This window comes from Lissotriton vulgaris, chromosome 11 (genome assembly GCF_964263255.1).
Source record: "Lissotriton vulgaris chromosome 11, aLisVul1.2, whole genome shotgun sequence".
Classification (NCBI taxonomy): domain Eukaryota; kingdom Metazoa; phylum Chordata; class Amphibia; order Caudata; family Salamandridae; genus Lissotriton; species Lissotriton vulgaris.
In genome coordinates this window covers 1,097,250,288-1,097,262,931 of record NC_141699.1, presented here as the reverse complement: position 1 = coordinate 1,097,262,931, position 12,644 = coordinate 1,097,250,288, and the positions used below count along the sequence as shown (strand labels likewise).

Below are 12,644 nucleotides of genomic sequence, written 5' to 3'. Positions count from 1 at the left end.
ACTTTTCAAATATTTTTGGTACATTGTTTGCTTTTAAAATAAAGCCACCAAACGTACATTCATTTTTCTGCCGCTATCTGCATGTATGGATAGGTTAATAGCTTTTATATATAACAAACCTAGCCAAAGAACAACAGACGCTCCTTCTGGGAGCAATGCTGGGTGCCACAAATCGCTCTATTTTGAAAAAGTGAAAATGCTTTTATATTAGGAATACTGCAAGTGCTTAATTTGAGCCAGTGGCTGCAGCTGGGGCCAACTGGAACATATTTTTGGGGACTTGCACTTATTTTTCCTCCCCAGATTTTGATCCAGAGCTAGAGAGAGAAAAGTGCAAAAGAGAGAAACTTGGAAAACACTGACAAAGGGAGAAAGCAGGGACGAAGACGCTCCTGAGTGATACCAGGCAGCAGAGAGTGTCTGGTGGTGGATTAAAGCGGCTTGAGGCGGAATCAAGGCTGCACCGCCTTGGCATTCAACACACCAACATTCAATAGCACCGGCTACGGGCTTCTAAGCACAACTCAGGCTGGTTCTCATTCCTTTCCAAACTGAGCGCTGGCTGTCAGTGGAAGCTGAGCCTGCCTTAATGAATAAAAAATAATCATTTATAACACAAAATACCTATCTGACCATGCTTTGAGTACGCACGAGACTCATGGACTCGCCCCAAAAGCAAAGGCATTTTGTTGGATAGACGTGAACAGCTTTCACATTATTCACTTTGGTATTACAGAATGAGCCGCTGGTGCGTTTGGGATTAAAAAGGGACCTGCCCTGATTTGCATGGGGAGGCAAATGAGGAAACCCTTTGTGTCCGGCGTATGGCAGAGGCGGGCACAGAGTCCAGGAAGCTGTCAGGCGGCACACCGATAAAGCACCACATGTGAGATGGAGGACAGTCAGTGTGTCCTCCGAGGATGACCACTGTGAGGGGGCACAAGGGGTTCCCTGGGACCCCCAGGTATGTGCTCTCAGGTGGGTGCAGTTACATCCTGCACCTTCCTATGGGGGTTTCCTGCCTCTCCTGGAAAGGGAGGCCGGGTCTGCAGTCTCAGTGCAAGGCGGACCACTGGCTTGAATCTGTTGCTCCGCCTCCCACTACTGTGCGGTTCCAAGTGAAGGTGGAGGAGCAGAGCATGGATGTAATTTGGACACCCAGGGCTTTAAGTGGGCCGGGTCTCTCTGGGTCGGAGCACTGGCAGTTTTTTAAAGGGGGCCAGGAAACTGGTCTCTATCGGGCTCTGGTTTGTACCCTGGCACAGACTCTCCGTTTTTTCCGGACTGCAGTGACGGCGGCACATTGATGTGCACTGCTCACACTGCTCACTTCTCACCAGTATGCGCTGCTCACACTGCTCACTTCTCACTAGTGGAGAAGTTACACCATGACGTCATGCCAGGAGAGCATTTTGGGGGAAGGGGAATCCCTAAAGATTCATTTTCTCTCTGGATTTCCCTTCTGTTTTTGAAACTCCGAAGCAGTAACATTGTCTGGTGTCACCAGGGCTTTAAGTGGAAACTTTTTCAATATTAAACCGCAAAATACAAATCGGTGGCACACTATGCTAAGCACATATTTTTCGCTTAGGTGTTTTTTTAGCCATGCCCCTAATTACACTGGCCACGCCCCTTTAAGAGACCCCCCCCCCCCCCCCCCCCCACACACACACACAGTTTTTTCATCCCATTTAAAGCCCTGGGGACACTGTCGTGGTGGGGGCAGGTTGGTTCAAGTGTGTTTTATAAGCAGGACTTATAATTGGCGTCCGCAGTGTTTCTTACTAGAAGCATGTTGGATGGCGTCTTTATCGGCCCCTGTCGGGCAGGGTTTACTTTGTTGCACTGAAAGGGATGTAGAGTAAAGTAGTGTCTGGGCACTAAATATACAGGACCCTCCATTGAGGCTTGTCAATGGTGAGAGTTTAGGATCAAGTGACAGGGGCGTCCTAAGAAGGGTTTCAATTGGTCCAGGGACACAATATAGCGCCTTGAGGGGATTTTGTTCACGGTTTCACACTGAGGTGTTGAATGTGAGTCTTCATTGTACCTCCCTGACATTAAGACAAAGCCTACACAGGGTTGTACGTGTGCACTTTACAAACAATAAAACACAAACCGCTCTTGTTCTATAAGTATGTAAAGCGTGTAGTGAGGCGCTGGTGAAATACACAAGTTGGTCGTCTGAAATGAATGAAAATGGGCAGAACTCCTACAGATCCACCGTTCACGTCTTTCTTCTGTGTATGGAATGAGCATTTCAGCCTTACTATTTTTTAATCTGTGTAATTTCGAATACTTCGAAAATTTAAATGGTCAGCAAAGGATGGCCCAAAATATGTCAGTGAGAGGCTGAAAAATCCTATAGTGAAGCGCTTTTCCGGTGTTACAGTATGTACCGCACAAGCGTTAGCTTGCTGAACTGGTGCACATGTGGCAGACATTGCTTTTTTTAATATTGGGGCATAAAGCCCCAGGGGTCGCATTACAGACTATACCCCAGGGATCAACGGGCACGTGTGCCTGTATTCTTTGCCCCTGGGGCACTGTGGTTTTCGGGAAAGGGCAGCAGACGCTTGTGCGACCCTCTCTGTAATACAGATCGCGCCAGTGCACATACAGCTCCAATGCTCTCTTTAAAGGCCGTTCCCTCATTTGCATTGGGGGCGTGGTCCCATGCCAATAAGGGAAACACTTTGCTTCTGTGCCCACACTGTAAAATCGACGTGGGCGCAGAAGCCACTGGGTGACTGTGCCACAAACACATCACACAGGGTCAGTGCGCTCCATGAGGACAGCCATCTGGAGGGGCAAAGGACCCATGGACCGCCCCAGAGATCCCCCTACAGGCAGGTGCAGTCATTCACTCACCCTCTGCCCCCCGCCCTCCCTTTTGAAGTGCTTTCTGCACTGTGAAGTAGAGAACGACTGCTACAAACATACAGATACCGCCTACCTTCATGAATGCACCAGTTTGTGGGGGCCCGTGGGGTGGTGCATTTTTAGTACTCGTACGCACTATCCCCGTGTGTGTCTGGCACACAAATTTGAAGGAGCGCCATGGTGCACACAGGGGCAGTGCAAATTGTAATACAGCCCCGGGTGTGAGTTAACTCACCCACGGATGTTGTGCACTAGTGCAAATCCAGACCTGTTTATTCACCTTTTCTTGTGAAAGCTGTGTCTTGAGTGCTTGACGGATAACGTCTGTCTCTTAATAAGATTTAATTGTGAACTGGAGCCTATGTCTGTTTCACTAATGCGCGTGTGCACTACTGTGTTTGGGGGACGAGGTGTGAGCGCCACATCCCAGTGCAGGATACAGACTGTTATGCAAAGCCAGTGCTTGAGGGGTCCTGTGTGCCCATGAAAAGGACGAGGGAAGTACAAACCATTAGCTTTATTTCTAGCACCAAACTGCCCGAACCTAACTAGTCACAGAGGTATTCCTCAAATTATTGATTGATAACAAATTATACACAAACTGTTTATCTTTAAAAACCTGAGTGCAGCAACAGTGTTTCCTGCCATTCCCACTTTGACCTTGGTGAGTGGGTACCTGGGATGCTGTGGTCAGGGTACCACCTTTCTCAGAAAGGTATCTGCCATATTTGATGTTTCCTATGCAGGTAGCGCCAGGAGCTGGCAGGGCAAGAAGATGTTCTGTCAAATCCACGGTTTTCTTTTTTCACATGGCAATTCAGCCTCTGTTGGGTCTGGTGGCTCAGTGGACTAATGCGTCCATTATAGGCGGTCTGTGTCTACGCATCTCAAGGTCACCGGTGAAAAACCTGGCGGGTCCACTCAGCCTTTCATCCTCCTGAAGTCGATAATATGAGTACCATTGGGTTGGGTAACAATAAATATCTGTTATTCAGCCCCAAGATGCTTACGGGTGAATGTGCGCTTTACAAATACACATTATTTTTTGGGTGTTGTATTTACCTTTCTAACCATTTAGGGACAGTTTAGATAGTTATGAAATACTTTTGAGGTTCTTCCTTCTTGTGTTTGCTGTTTCAAGTTTAAATTTCATAGAATAAAATGTCAGCATTTGCTCGTTTTCCTCTTTTTCCACGTATTGACTTAGAAAGTATGGCCATGTTGGTAAAGTAATGGCCAGGTTGCTATAGTTGTAGTGAGGGGACCCTGCTCTCACAAACCTTGGATCTCTGTTCTTATTAACTAATTTCCCTCAAAATGTGCAGAAGGCGCAGATGCCATAAGCAAGAAAAATACAAGAGAGGTAAAATGGATGCCTCGAGGGCCGTCTCCAGATTTATTTTTTTGCCTCTTTTAGTGAAGATACCCAATGTCGCCCTGTCGTGTGGTACGGAAATGGTCCCGAGTACATCGGAGAGTGGACATGGGGCAGATTGCCCATTAGGGTCTGGGGCTGTGCCCCCCTGAAATTCCTTCACGGTCCTTTACAAATATTAAATAGATAGATTTATTTAGAGATATAATCGTATATCTAAACAAATGATGTATTTAAGTGTGGGCTGTCTGCCCCAGGCTGCCTGCCCCGCCTCGCTCTGAAGCAGTAGACCGAAGCCAGGCAGTAAATCCGCGTTCTGAACCGTGGTGCACGGGTTACTGTTCCGAAGCCCTGCATTGCCATTGTGTTCTATGGCTGTGTCCACTATAGGCCAGTGATGCTTTCAGCATCATGGCTTCGGGCGCTGGAGTCTCCGTCCGTGCATGAGAACAGCCGCCCGTCATTCACATGTATAGAACCACCCCTTCCTATTCGTCACACGTAAGAGTGGATGCAAGCACACGCATATGTGATTTGGTGACTTGTTGTGTGTAATGGTAAGAGTTAAAACTGTAATCTTCTGTTATGTATATTGTGCTGAGACCCCTCGCCTCCCCCACTGTGACACCCCAGGCTCTGGCTGCATTTTGCTGGCTCTGTTACAAGTGGGGCTGCTATATTTGTTCCCCTCGAAATGGATCTAAAAGACGAGCCGGCCGGGGTTATTGTTCCCTTGTGAAGTTGATCCAAATATCCGAGTCAAGCGAGAGAAATGTCCGTACAGTAGACCGTTATCTGCTGTACGACGTTAAAACTGGCTTCACCTTCATGCCCTTAACAACATTAATGACAAAAACATGGATTGATTGATGAACAATTAGTGTTAAAAACGTTAAGGAAGTTCCTCTCTTGTTTCAAGTTTTACTTTATCTTGCCTTCCTCAAGAGTTACCTATTTAATCATGTTGTGTTACGGTATTGTTTGTTTTCGTGCATACTTTCAGCCTGTCAGGGGTTTATTCCAGTTGTAATTGCAATTCAGTGAAAATGTGTGTGAAGTGGATGGACTGATGGCAAACTATTTACAGGGCAAAAGGAAATAAATGTCTTAAATGTGGGTGAGTGCAAGTATATGATTTGGAGATGCTGTTGAAGATGTGCATATGGGTGAGATGTGCAGAGAAACAGGACATATATATCGAACATAAAGCACACATAACTGAAGGTCAAAACTCCTTCCACTGGCCTCAATAGTATTGAAATATCAGAATTAACCTTTTGAAAGTTAATTATTTATAACAAATCCTTATTGCTACTCATTTATCTTAAACAGCTAACACCCATTGACAAAGCCAATCACACTGACCGGTTTTAGGTGTATGTTGGTTGTTGTGTTATATATCTAGATGCAGTTACATCTCAAAGAGAAACCAAAATACTGGTCGAGTAGAACACTATGGGAATTACAGACCTGTATTTCACATGTTTCCTTTGAGAGAACCCTTATCATTTTTCTTCCCACTTAAAGACCTGTCTTCACATATTTCTATATGACTGATCTCGATCGGCAGCTGTGGTTCCTTCCTGAAGCCTGGTTAGAGCATTTTCCTTCAAAGCTGATGCTGCATGCAGTGCAAGACACTGGGCAATCAGACACTTTAAAAGACTGAAGTTGTCGCATTGTACAATTTACAAATTTGCACATTACAGTTTCTGTTGAACATATTGATGCAGTAAGATATTGGGCAGTTTTCAATGGGTTTATTATTTCAAGACTATACCTTCCCACTCCTTTAGAAGCCTTGCTTTATCACTAAATTAATTTGCTTTAAAATGCACCATTTGTCAATCTTTTTTTCAATGTTTTCTCTTGAGGGGGACCCCGCCTGGACCACACGTTTGTCCATTAAGCTTCCTCGTGTCACTCACTATGTAAAATTAATACCAAACTTTTACGCCTCGCCACTTTCAAATGTCACCAGCCGCCACTGGAGTGGACAGGCGTTCAGAGCATTTTAAGGGAATTATTGGTAGTTTAAATCCCAGCTGTCGTGCAATCCAGTAAACAAGAATGCTCACAGTCCCATAATTTCTGGTAATCTTCCCTCTCTCCATTACATGTATCGGAACAGCTACCATCCCCCGCGATTCATGAAGGTCCATGGCGACCTGGCTGTTTCAACGCTGGTTCCTGGCTTCTACCCAGCATATGGTTTTATAATCCTCAGAGAATCAACAAGTAAGAAATGATTAGCAAAAATAAATCAAAACCATAAATGAAAACACAAACGTAACAAGCATGTCGCACGGCTAGGGCAATGTCTGTCATGGCTCCCTCTTACTTGGCCCTTTCCTCTGGCAGAACCCTTCAACCTTATTTCAGAGATACTATTCTTGTACAGTTCCCCTACCTTTTTAATCTCCCTTTCACAACCCCTTGCCACCCGTTTCCTTACGCACTCAGAATCCTGTCCTTCACACCACGTGAATTGTCCACAACCCGTCCTAGGCTGTGGTAAGACCTAGCATTCTGGGAAGATCAGGAGACCATCACGCCCGGCTCCTCCTTTCATCCTCATCTTCTTTGGTGATGAGACCAGAATCCCCAAATATCTTCAGCCTTTGGCATCCTCCACACTGTCCCTGGAGTGTTGCAAAGGGTCTGTTAGTCCACCTTTTGTTTCTTTGAGTCTCCTGGTAAGTCTTTCTTCCCTTCCTAGTCCTTCATGTTTATTTGTCCCTCTTCTATTTCCTTAGGTGTTGCCTGGTTCAGCCATCCAGAGCTGCCTTGCCAGACACCTAAGTGATTCCCTACCTCCTACTCACAAGCCGCATCACAACTCCCCACCTCCCAACGCACATGAACACACTCATGCCCTTACACAGCAGTGTAAATCATCACATGTATGTCTTAAAGGAATAACTGATCTTAAGACTCACTTAAGGAGAAATATTTGAACATTTAAAATGTGCACCTTTGCCTGTTATTATATAGCTAAAATCTGGTGCTTGTATTTTATAAACATAATGGTTTTGTCTGCTACGAGTGCGTTTTGGAACACAAAACCTTTGTTTAAAAAAATAAATAGGAAAAGGACACCCTGTTTACTCTGCAGCAGCAGGTTGCATGGTATATGTATATCTAGAGCAGCCTCTGCGGATCACTTTTAAACCTTCTTTGAGAAACAGACAACCTGGCAAAAAATATGTGTGGCTTAAACAGGTTTTTAAAAATTAAAATGACTTTGCAGCTGCTTGGGAAGAGGAGGAGATTGGGAGGGACTGCAGATAAACAAACAAGCCTTCCTGCCAGGGTGCCTACAGGGGCGGCCTTAAGCATGTGCAAGCTGTGCACCTGCACAGGGCCACCAAACCCCAGGGGCCACCACGCCAATATATATCCTTAATATAATAATCCTCTGAGGATGGATACATATTTGCGTGGCGGCCCCAGTGGCAGAGATTTGGCGGCCTCCAGCACTGTTCCACTTTCAAACACCCGCCCCCCCCTCTTAACTGGCCTCTGCGCCTGCGTTACTCTGGGGGCCCCCTACCTACGCTCCCTGCCCAGGGCCGCCATGAGCCTAGAGCCCCCCTGGCCTGCTGCATGAAAAATGTAAACGTGTGCAACTGGTTAATCTGCAAAGGTAAAGGCTGCTTGGAAGTCACTATTGCCTTTAACTGATGGAATCCCTGGAAGCTTAGTGGTGAGAAAGCTTTATTATTTTTGAGCGGTACCGTAAGGGTGTTACCTGCTCATCCAGGGCTCACATGCTTATCATTTACATTTTTTTTTGTTTTGCTCTAGGTTCAGTCTGATGACATATTTCTAAAATCTACATTTGAAAAGCATTTTTATTTTATTTTAACCTAAATCCTTTTGTATCTTCTACTGTGTGAAACACAAGTTTAAAATAATAACTTACATATTCACAGTGCTTTCTGCCACAGGCTGGGACCTCACAGCACTAAAAGTACACACATCACTCTTCGCCACTACCCCAATGAGGATTCAGTTTTGTGGCTCTCCAATTACACACAAATATGTGGACCTGGAAAACAAGCAGAGCTTTCATAATGTAAAATAGTGCAGTTTCCACTGATTAGATAACTTGCATTTACTTGTTACTTAGGGTGATTGTTATTTTAAATGTAGTTACCTGAAGGTGAAAGACCAACAACATAGTTACAGAAAGTGTTGTATTTTTTTTGTTTTTTATAAATCTGTTTATTACGCTTTAAATAGGCAATGCGGCAATGACAAGATTTGGTACATGTTGCGGCATGAAGACCTGTTCCAATCTATACAGTGTTTTGAACATTATAAACAGTTACCCGTTCTTCCCACCTACACCACAGCAATTCACAATGCAGTAGTTGAGTCTAAATTCACAAAAATTAAAAAAAACTTAAAAGTACAAAATTATAAAATGTGAATATTTTGTTCTTTTTAGCCACATCTTTGATCCCGCTCTGACTCATTGACCCCGCCCCTTTGCACTCCATATCAGAGCTCACATATTTTCTTTTTTTTAGTGCACTTCGACCACTGTTCTAAACTGTTGTCTTTTCATGATTAATCCTCCATCTGCAGAGGGAGTAATTCCAGACCTGTCTCAATGTACACTTGCCACCCATGAAAAACGTTTTGTTATGATCAGGAGCAGACGCGGGGAGCTCTTATTAACCACACTCTGTAATTGCTACAGCAACAGATGGGAGGCTGCAGGTTATTTGCAAACATAAAATGGCGGCCGGATAATAGGCCTCACGTGGCCTCAGGACCCTCCCTGCCCGCCACGCGTTGCATCCACAGCGGCTCGCTGGCGGTATTCGACTGGAGAGCAGGAACAGCTTGGCGTTACTAGTGTAGCAGACCAATTAGTGCAAGTCCTCAGTCTAACAGATGATCTTGTTTGACTGCGGAAATCAATTAGGTCCCCGCGTCCAGATCCCCGCGGGCGCTCTCTCCCTGCAACCATGTATGCTTGGGAGGCAGCGGTTTAGATGATCCCAGGTAGGGAATGAGGTGGGGGGCGGTATCTACCGCCAGCGCCATCATGCCTCAGGTGGCAGCCGAGCGCTGCTCTGCGATTACTTTTACCTGCAAATGAGTTTACTCACAGTTTTATGGCTTCCCATGCTGCATAATATGGAAAAAGGGAATCATTAACGCGTATGACAATATTGCAAGGCAATAACAGCTGCTCCATTTCCAGTCCATAATTCTCTGACTTTTTTTGTTTTAATGGCACAGAAAGGCACTGCTGTCAGCTGCACTAAAGGGAGAGGGTAATTTTGGGTGTAAACACAAAATCCCTGTGTATCTTGACTGGAATAAGAATCCTATAAATATGTGATCTCAGTAATAGAAAAATAAATATATCTGAATGGACAAACGAGAACCTCCCTCTCGCCTGCGGTCTCCGATAAAGAGCGGGTAGGGTAACCGAGTCAGTCAGTCACAAAAACTTTATTCGGCCAGTTAAAGCCATAAAAGTACAGATGATAAAAATATTCCATAAATAGATATAGCAACAATACATAATTAAAATCACATTCAAGGACAATACAGTTATTTGCAGAAAAGATACGACATCGAGTACATATCTGATAAGGTGGAGAAAACATATACAAGGATCAATAGGTCTCAAACTAGAAAATAAAAGTATACAAACAAACAATTAAATCAGAACCATACAGACAAATATGATTGGGGTGGGGTAATTATATTGAACCATATTTGTTTCTAATCCCCATTAAAGGTGAACAACGTTTCCCACTGCTATGCAAATGTTCTCAATCTCCAGCCTTTGCAATCGCTCAAAACCGTTCTTATTGGAGTTCATGGGGTAGAGTGGGGTGGTGTGACTCACTGGTTAGAGGCGGCAGACACGGAAGCAGAGAACGGCCCGGGACCAGGGTTCAATTCCCGACGCGGCAGGGTCGTGAACCAGGGTCAGCGGACTTGATAATTCTCACCTCGGTGCCCACTCTAACCAGGGATTACACCAGGCAACTCTGGGCATTAGCTTGCCTCATCTCCACAACGGCCCCCCACAAACGCCGGGGATGCCTGGTTTCACCTTGGAGATACCAAGGAGGGAACATCTCACAGGGAAAGCCAGGACGGGTTCCCCAGCGGTCTATAGCGCCAGGTAGCAGTGCGCTTTACAAGACACACACATTTACATTTACATATTAAACGAGCAAAAAATAGGGCACAGAAATCACTTCCAAGCGTGAGCATACAGAGCGCAGAATACAATAAAGTGGAAAGTGCTTTGAGTGGCAGTATTATTGCACAGACATCTTGGCAGTGGTTCTCCTCAGACTGTGATTGTCGGAAAAGCATCCACCAGGTGCAATAGACTGAATCGTAATCTTGTTCGATAAAACCTGAGGTTTCCATTTGGAAACCAGGAGAGATATGGCTCACACCCCTGTGTCTGATTGGGTTACAAGTGCGTCTTACAAGCAGATTATCAAAAGCTGCCTGGTGGGCTCCCTCTTGCCCTTAGGAAATGCCTCTTTTACCCAGGAAATAGCCCTGGAGCCAATGTTTGCAGGTTTTTCGGCATACTCCTACAGGCCCAACTCCAGGAAATCTTTACCCGAGTCCGCTTGGCAGGATTGAGCGTGTGTTAGACGGACCGGGAGGGTCGGCCGAGGACAAGGGGAGAGGTCTCCGGGGAGAGCCGTCCCCAGCGATCGTACAGACAAGTAACTTCCCCCCCACAGATGTACACCACACAAGGATAAGGTTCAACGTTACTTTATAAGCAATTCTTTAAGTACGGTGAAATGGTACAAGGAGGTCTGGACTCAGGGGTCCCCTCTATTCTAGTCTCTTGGTTGGGAAAGGGGTAGCGGGACAGTCTCGTTACCAATCTGGTAGATGAAATAGCTCACAATCCTCGAGCTCGGCGTTCTAGATGATCGGGCCGCGGCAGAGCCTGCAGGTCCCGGGATGGTTGAAGGTAGCGACGGTCCGCGGCGGAGCCAGCAGGTCCCGATGAAGGTGGTGGTTACAAGCGGTCCGCGGCCACGCCAGCAGGTCCCGACGACGATGAAGGTTTCAGAAGGTTGCGGCAGCGCCAGCAGGCAGGTCGATAGTTCGCAAGGCAGGGCTACGGCAGCGCCAGTAGTCCGTCAAGGATGAGTTCTTCACTGCGTCTCTCGACTCCAGGATACAACTGCCTTCCTGCTCTGGAGCTGCCCTAGTTATAGGTCTGGCGCCCTTTGATGTCCGGACCCTCGCACTTGGAGGTCGGGAGGTCCGGGATGAGGGAGTCCAGACACCCAGCAGGGGGGTGGAGCCAGCGCCGGAGGGAGCTGGGGGCGATCGGCACCTGGCGGGGGAGAGCCATCGACACCTCTTTCTCCCATTGACCTGCCAAGTAGTCCGCTCACCTCCTGGGTGGATGGTGGTGCCGGGATGTCGGGGCCTGGCCAGGCCCAGGGTTAGGGTCGATCGGAGGCCACGCGGCCTCGTGGTGCTGTGTCCAAGATGGCGCCCAGGCCGGGCGAGAGGGCCGGTAGGGAATCGGGCCCGTGATGGGGAGATGTCCAGGGGCAGGGGTCCCATATGAGACGGGAAACGGGTGGTTGTTGCGGGTAACACCTGAAGAGCCAGGCTCGGGCCTGGTCGTGCGGGGAGCGAGCAAGCCCTTCACGTGGCCTGTCCAACAGCGTGCCTCTGAGCTCCTTGGTGGGACAGTTTGCACAGGGTTCCTCTCTCTGGTGTATGGTTGAATGCTGGAGCATCATACTAAGATTTAGAAACCCTCATGGGCAAGTAAATGTAGGGTGACCTATCACAGCAGCTGTGGGGTAGGTGCTGTGTGACTTTTCACAGCAGCTGTGGGGTAGGTGCTGTGTGACTTTTCACAGCAGCTGTGGGGTAGGTGCTGTGTGACTTTTCACTGCAGCTGAGGGGTAGGTGCTGTGTGATTTTTCACCGCAGCTGTGGTGTAGGTGCTGTGTGACTTTTCACAGCAGCTGTGGAGTAGGTGTAGTGTGACCCATTTTAACAGCTGCAGGAATTAAGAATAAATGACACAGTTCTGGAGTGCACCCATCAGCATGAACTGTAGCTAGAGATGAGTGTCAGTTTCACAGCACCAATAAATCAAGGCACAGAAGTACTTGTCTTGAAAGACAATTACAATCCAGCTTTCTTAAATATTGTTTCCAAAAGATAGAAATAAACAAATCAACTCCAAGAAATGAAGGGCCTGATTCACAAAAGTAATCTGAGACAAAATCCTAACTTTACGACTTTTGGTATTCGCAAAAGGCATTTAGTAGTAGTAATAAAGCTAGGATTCTTAACTTTACTACTACTAAACTAAGACCAAATCCTAACTTTACGACTTTCGGTATTT

The 12,644-nt window shown here is 46.5% G+C and overlaps 1 long non-coding RNA gene across 1 annotated transcript in view; it reads right to left on the bottom strand.

Moving 5' to 3' along the window:
• Positions 1–12,644, bottom strand: part of LOC147684225 (uncharacterized) — a 262,916-nt gene that overhangs the window by 184,156 nt on the left and 66,116 nt on the right. The window contains exon 2 of the long non-coding RNA XR_015300986.1: positions 8,184–8,309. This is a non-coding gene — a long non-coding RNA (uncharacterized LOC147684225). The remainder of the gene's footprint in view (positions 1–8,183; positions 8,310–12,644) is intronic.